The 7,559-nt window shown below is 35.3% G+C and overlaps 1 long non-coding RNA gene across 1 annotated transcript; it reads left to right on the forward strand.

The window, feature by feature from the left end:
* The first annotated feature begins 2,290 nt into the window (after positions 1-2,290).
* Positions 2,291-6,665, forward strand: LOC111083969. The gene is made up of 2 exons (XR_002609332.1): positions 2,291-2,389; positions 2,528-6,665. It is a non-coding gene; the product is annotated as an uncharacterized LOC111083969 (long non-coding RNA).
* Positions 6,666-7,559: the final 894 nt, after the last annotated feature.

Raw genomic sequence — 7,559 nt, forward strand, 5'->3', positions numbered from 1 at the left:
TACTGCTTTAATTTCTACAGTAATTACATCTATCATTGTAATAGCCAATCACAAAACTTCATTTAGAACCTTTTTAAACATTCATTTGGCCGAAACAATTAATCGAACAATCTTTTTACAAATATCTATCCAAAGTAAAGGATGCTACTGCATAACATATTTGACCAACGTTAGAAGTATTTCAGTTAAGTTAAATATATAGTTGCAATTTCAAAACCTGATAAATAGTTTTCTGATACAAGTCTGTACAATGTTTAAATTGAACACTTGTGTGCTTCAGAATGAAGATTTCTTAGTAATGTCTATGCCTAATTTTGCTTTCATATGTTACATTTTTATTTTTTCGTGTAAATTAAATTCCACAGTTTTTCTACATTAAAGTTTTGAGAGGATAAGTTAGTTGGTTCAAGTTTATTTTTACAAAGTGTACATAAAGATTATAAAGTTCATGGATTTTGAAGCCTGCATTAGGCCTTGTAACCAGTACTTGCTTTTATGCTTGCTTTAGTTATGCCTAAACTACACATGGCAACAATATTAACAGTCATAATACATTGCATTAGCTTACTACTGTTTCTGTGTACGGTTTATCAGGAATGCAGGAGCATTTGGTGTTTCAATACAATACCTTACCTCCTCTCACATTATAGCTTTTCTTGTTCAGTTCTGCCCTCTATATGCACAGTTTTTGCTTACCATTAGTCTTTATGCTCCCACCTACCCCCCATTTATTGGGGATGTTTTTTATTCCATTGGTCTCTGTGCCATAATTACCTCCCCTTCCCATCCTGGTCTTCTTGATGTCTCCACATTTTTCTCTTGGTTGTTTGACAATAATTCATCTTTCTCTACCATTGCTGGTTATCGGGCAGCCTTATCCAGTACTTCCTGTTTTTTCCATTCCCATAGAGTTTTTTTTTACTCTCTTGTCCTCTCCCTTTTGTTTTGCTCCTTTTTGCTTCTTCATCCATCTTGTCCTATGACCCTTCTGGGTTGGGACCTCAATGTTGTTCAGCGTGCCCTTATCCAACCTCCTTTCGAACCCTAGTCTACAAGTTCCTTTTACCACCTGCCCTTGAAAATCAGTTTTTTTTGTTTTTTTTGCTCCTATTTGTTTGTGGTCATCATTGGTTGGATATATTCACCCTCAACATTTCACATATTATTTACCACTGCACCTATGTTCTTTTGTATGCAGATTGTATTTGTTTTCCAATATGTTTGCAGCTCATGAAGGGGGACATCACATTTACTTCTATTTCCTTCCTTTCCAGCTCCAATCCGGATAATATTTTCTGTCCTGTTCGTGCTCTCTGGTATTATGTTGCCTGCATGGCTTCCTTCTGTGGTTCTCATTCCCACTTGTTTATCCATTAGAACTCTTCCTCTACACGAGACATTTTGCCTGTCACCCTTACAGATTAGGTTTCCAACTTATTCAGTTGGCTTTTTCTTTCTTGTCTTCCGATACTCATCATATTTTCTGGGTATCCTTACACCAGATCTGACCTCTCACCCTTTCATTGGCTGCCCATTTTCATCACCCATACAGGATATCATTCAGGCTGGCTTGTGTACCACATCACACACACCTTCATCACTCATTATCTTCATCATGTGGCCCTTTCCTCTTCCTCGGGATACTGTATACCACCATTCTACACACATCTCAATTCACCTGTAAATGGGTAGTTTTCTATTTCTTTACTTGTATTACAGGGGCACATTTTCCTCATTGGATCCCAATCTGTGGAGATTGGTGCCTGTCCAAGTATATTAATCCATAAATCTGCATGATATGGCTATTAAAGTCATTAATGCTGTCTGTTGAGATGGGGTTTTCCACAAGACCACTAGAGGTTTCTTCTCAGTGTTCTGCTTCATAATTCAAGTTTGTCCCAGATCGTACTAACTCGTGGACTATCACAGTGCTCATCACTCCAATCATGATGGAGGGAACTGGGACTGACCTGCTTTTAAAAATAGGGTTTTGTGGTCACCCATTGCACTTTCTTCAATAATGCATTCCTCTGGACTACTACCTCCCCGAGTAGATTATTGGAGTCCTTGGCACTTACTGGCTCCTAATTGCTGGGGGAGTGGCCCATGGAGGCATCCTCCTTAGTGTGCTCTATTCCACTCAGTTGAGAGTCGTGTTGTGGTGTTCTATTGGTGTAGATGGTGTGAACCCTCCTTATACTGCAGAATGGAAAAAATTCCTCATGCCACCCAGTTTTAGACTGGACATGATCCACCATATACAGTTCACCTCTCTGGCTGGGATCCCTTATCCTACCCCTACCTAGATGTTGGTGTTGGATTACAGCAGGACCAACCAACATAAGTCCTCACAAGTGTCTTGTAGGGACCCTTTTCCAAATGCTGCCAGGTTTTGGACTGGAGTTGGCTCACCACGTTACATTCTCCTTCCTACCACTACCTGGATGTTGGTGTTGGATTACAGCAGGACCAACCAACATAAGTCCTCACAAGTGTCTTGTAGGGACCCTTTTCCAAATGCTGCCAGGTTTTGGACTGGAGTTGATCCACCATATACAGTTCACCTCTCTGGCTGGGAACCATTATCCTACCACTACCTAGATGTTGGTGTTGGATTACAGCAGGACCAACCAACATAAGTCCTCACAAGTGTCTTGTAGGGACCCTTTTCCAAATGCTGCCAGGTTTTGGACTGGAGTTGGCTCACCACGTTACATTCTCCTTCCTACCACTACCTGGATGTTGGTGTTGGATTACAGCAGGACCAACCAACATAAGTCCTCACAAGTGTCTTGTAGGGACCCATTTCCAAATGCTGCCAGGTTTTGGACTGGAGTTGGCTCACCACGTTACATTCTCCTTCCTACCATCAGCTGGATGTTGGGTTCCATTGTGGCCTGGTGTTGATTATGTACTGGGTCTGCACGAGCATGCTTTGGCTAGGATGAAAAGATGGAAGCTATTTTTTCTTCTGCTTCCTAGTCTTGAGGTGAAGACTGTAGGGACCCACCAAATATGGTCTAATGCACCCTAGCCACCCTACACCATTGGACGTGTCCAATTATGCATTGGATGTGCATCTTTTCTGCCTGATTTAGCAATGTATATCTTCACAGCGGGCAAAGAATGTACTTGGTACAGATGTGGTGTAGTCTCCTTCGAGTATGTCCCCCCCCCCTACATTGATGTTTCACACTCCACGGGCTTGCTTCGGATGCTTTCCACGGGGTGCTCATCCAGCTATATCTTTCCACTGGTCCCTCTACCAGTTCACTGTGGGATTCTATCTATAATGTGAACAGAAGTAAGGTAAAGGTATTGTGTTGGAAGTTATAATTTTCCTTCACTGAAAATTTATTTCTGATAGATACCTCCGCTCATACTTTCCACTTCCAGTGCTTCTTTTTTGCCTAATCTTGAAGTGAATATTGGGTTCTACTGTAGAGAGGGAGTCTGCCACACCAGATGGGTTTGTCACACTCCTGTTGGTGGAGAGTTGTCGCATGCTTACTTGCATGTTACGGCACAGCTGTACCACGCGTAAACACGTGGGAGTATTCGGGCTTATGGCAAGCAAAAACTGCAAATAGAAGGCAGCACTGACTGAGAAAAGCTATTATACGAGAGGAGGTAGCTATATATCAGAAATACAGTTTCAGTATAAACAAATTATAACTTCTTCCTGTTTATTTTCAAAGTAGTATTTTTCCAAGAATTTTGTAATTTCTAGGTACTGCAAAGAATTATTATTATCCTTATTTTTCTTTAATTTAACTGCATGTAACTGTCTGAATGTTTGATTACCTTTTGGTTTTGTGTGTGTGTTTGTGTTTGTGTAAATAATACTTGAATTAAACTAAGATTAGTGTTTCAATTATTTGCAATTGTAACTTGTTAATATAATGTTTTTCCTGTGGTGGATGTGATTTAACTTAGATAAATAAAATTAATTTTAACCACTTTCTATTTTAAACAGTTTTTATGTATAAGAGTCTTATTAAACTACTTTGTGGAGGAAAACCAGTAAAGTTGGACATTAATAGTGTACATATGGTTTATAAAGTATTCCATTTGGATAGACTGTCTTACAGAAAGAATTAATGAAGCTACTGACTTATACTTGTTCAAGTATGCAGGCTAGGTTTATCAGAATGTTGGGGAAGGGTGCATTAAAGATGAAGAAACATAATTTATTGTGGGCCCTCTGGTACTCGGAGTGAATATTAACTTTAAAAGACACATGAGTATAACCCTAATAAATTCTTAAACCCATTGCTGGTATTGAAATAAAAAGTATGTTTTTGTAAGTACAATAAAAGCTTTATTATCTGGCAACCAAGATGGTGCTGGTTAATCCAATGTCAACTAACATTGGTACTAAAGAGATTATATCTGCAATATTTCAACAGTACTGATAATGATAACAATGTTAAGCAATAATAAACATGAACATTATTGAAGGTGTTCATTAGAATGAACGGAAGTGAATAAAACGATGTGATTGGCATTTGTTGTTATTCTTCAAAACTACTCATGTTATTACTTTATAATCATTAATGTAACATAAACGTTATTATTTACTTTTTTTACTTCACTAGACATTCCAAATTGCCACTTTATAAACTGACTGTATAGGGAAGATATTAAATTCTGGTTAGTCGAGTCTTCTATTTAATACTGGATAATCCAGCTTTTATTGTACTTGATTAAGATGATTCATACCATTAGATCTACTAATGCGATGAAATATATTTGTGATAAGAGATGAAAAACATTGTTGTTGTCTCAGTCTTTCTCTGCTTGAATCATGCAAATTAACTGTTAAATGTTAGAACCATAACCTTCAGGTTCTGGAATGTTTTTCAGTGGGTTGTATCATGTTGTACTTGATGGAACGAATCTTACTGGAACAGATGTTTATCTTATGATTGAAATATTCCATTAACCCTTTCCTGCCATAGTTTGCTATGTAAGGCTAATTTATGCTACTTGGTTATCAGTGGTAGGAGGTGTAATAAGCTTGCAGAAGAAGTAAACTCAACATTGAATAAGCTGGAATGTAACTGTTGAAACAAAATTTGTAACCCAATATTTTCTTTCTTACGAATATTATTTGTACAGACACTTTTTCTGGAGTTAGGGATTCGTTTTTTATGTTTATTAAACACAGAAATAAATTGTTTTATTAAAAGTTTCAACTGTTAAACTGGTAAGTTTTTTTTGTTTTTTTAAACTTTACACTATTTTAAGAGTTGTTTTGTACGTACAAACTTTTTATCAGTTACTGTTGGCTAATTCTCGTATGTTTGATTCTTATTATTTGTTCTGAAATTAATTGACAGCTGAATTAACCTGTTTTTTTTAACTTGGTAAATTTTCAAAGTCACTTGGTTAAAAGAAATGTCTTAATAATATTTTAGCCAATTAAATATTTACTGTGAATACAAAAGACAAGAAGTACGTGTCAGGTCAGATTTATTGAGTGCATAATTGTTAATATTAGTGATTTAAATACTTTTTACACCTCTTATCATTTGTGTAATCGTTTTGCTTTGAGTTGCAGACAACAAAAGTAGGAAAGAGTTAATATTTGCAATAAAAAGTTATTGTGCTTAATTTGCTCGGATCTTTGCTTTTTTTGGGGGTTTTCAACTTCCTGTAACGTTTAGTCTTAGATCTGCCTGGTTCTCTCTTGGAACTTTCGGGCATTATATGTGTCCATAATAATCTTTAATGTTCCTTTTGTTGAACTTTCTATTGCAATGGAGAAAAAGTGATACAAGTCTGTAGTTTTTAACTTAAATCCTATAGATATTTGTTTGTTCAATAGTATTAACAAACTATTTTTACCTTTCAGTTAGAGCAGGTGATTCTTTTGTTACTGATTGCAGCACAGGGCTTGTGGTAAATAAAACTAAGTTTTCTCTAAACCTGCAGATATTATCTCAAATTTTAAATTTATTAACATCACTATTTCATAAGCAAAACATTGGATAGTTGAGGTGAGTTAAGAAAACTAAATCAAGAGAAACAACAAGCCCTGTGAAATATTTCTCTGTTTTATGTTTTCCTTATCTGACTCTTTTCGTGAGGTTTACGTTCTGTGTGTTATCTTGAGTTACTGGTGATATTATGTTGTCTAAAATACAGAATATTTTTCAGTAAAAGTCAACTTAGAAGTAACATTATCCTTCAATTTAATAGTTTTGGTAAAAGTAAACAAAAATAGAAACTGTTTTTTTATTGCAATGGAAATAAACATTTGAGATGTTCTTCTAGTTTTGTACATAGATAAACTAAACTTTTGTTCAGGATATATTGTTATTTAGGTCTATCTCTTAAGTATTAATTGATTCCCTTAAGTAAGCATTTCATTATTCACGTAAATACCAGTCACTGACATTATAGTTAATAATTACTAAGTATTAGTGTTTACATGATCACAATCTGATACATTTTATCTTTGGAATCATAATATACAGAACGGATAAGAATGTGGACTTTTAATTAACAGATATAATAAAATAAATTTCAGGTTAGTATCAAGTTGGAAAGTAAGTATTACATTACATTGAAATGGCATACTTAAGGGTGATCAAGATATCCTTTGTACTTTCAGGAATTACCTTGTAACTTCAATAAAGATTATTCTTTTATAACAAAAAGTGGTGGTATCTGTATTATGAATTAACTTTTCTTTTTTACACACATTTACCTCGAGCATCAAATATGATGCTGCATGCATTTATTTATTTTTTTACACTCTCTGAATTCCAATATTACGTGTGTAGTTGTAATTATTCAGCATGCTGTATCAGGTTTATATTTATAGTGTAACAACATTCCAGTCTGTACATAGGCTAAAATGGCATGCCCCTCAAGATACAGAGCAGGACCAGTTCATTAGGACTAACACAGGACAAGCTGAATACTAAGTTTTATATATATTTCCTGAAGTATATCCATGAGTAAACCACAAGATGTTTTATCGTTACATATTTTCTACCATTATCTGTAACAGTTCTTCATCACTGGACTGGGTAATTACAAGTGACAACAAACTAATTTGGTAAGTTGATTTAGTCTTTCAAGAATTCATCAATCCCTTAAACTATGTATATGTTCAGGAACAAATGGTGGTCCTCATTGGGGGATGAAGACAACACTGATTCAATAAAAACAGTCGTATGTACACAGTAAACTCTGTAGTTTGAAGTTAAATTTGGTCACTTTATTTAAAATATGTAACATTTTATTAAATAATATGCAGGTATTCCTTGTTTGATTACCTTCCCTTTGACAGAATGGGATTTTTAATCACAAAAATTTGCTGAATTAAAATAATCCTTTAATATGCTAGATATCTGTCACTTTGTGGATGATCTGAGGTATTTTGTCTTAGAAATAAAGTTTAAGTGCTGTAAGGTGTGACAGCTGATTTTAGTACCACTTAAAGTATGTGTAGAAACATTTTCAGCTAATTAGATAGGTGAAGCATCATTAATTACTTGTTAATTGTTACTGGTTGTTTTAGGTGAAGTGTCATTAATTACTTGTTA

The sequence above is a fragment of the Limulus polyphemus genome, unplaced genomic scaffold, assembly GCF_000517525.1.
Source record: "Limulus polyphemus unplaced genomic scaffold, Limulus_polyphemus-2.1.2 Scaffold12488, whole genome shotgun sequence".
Classification (NCBI taxonomy): domain Eukaryota; kingdom Metazoa; phylum Arthropoda; class Merostomata; order Xiphosura; family Limulidae; genus Limulus; species Limulus polyphemus.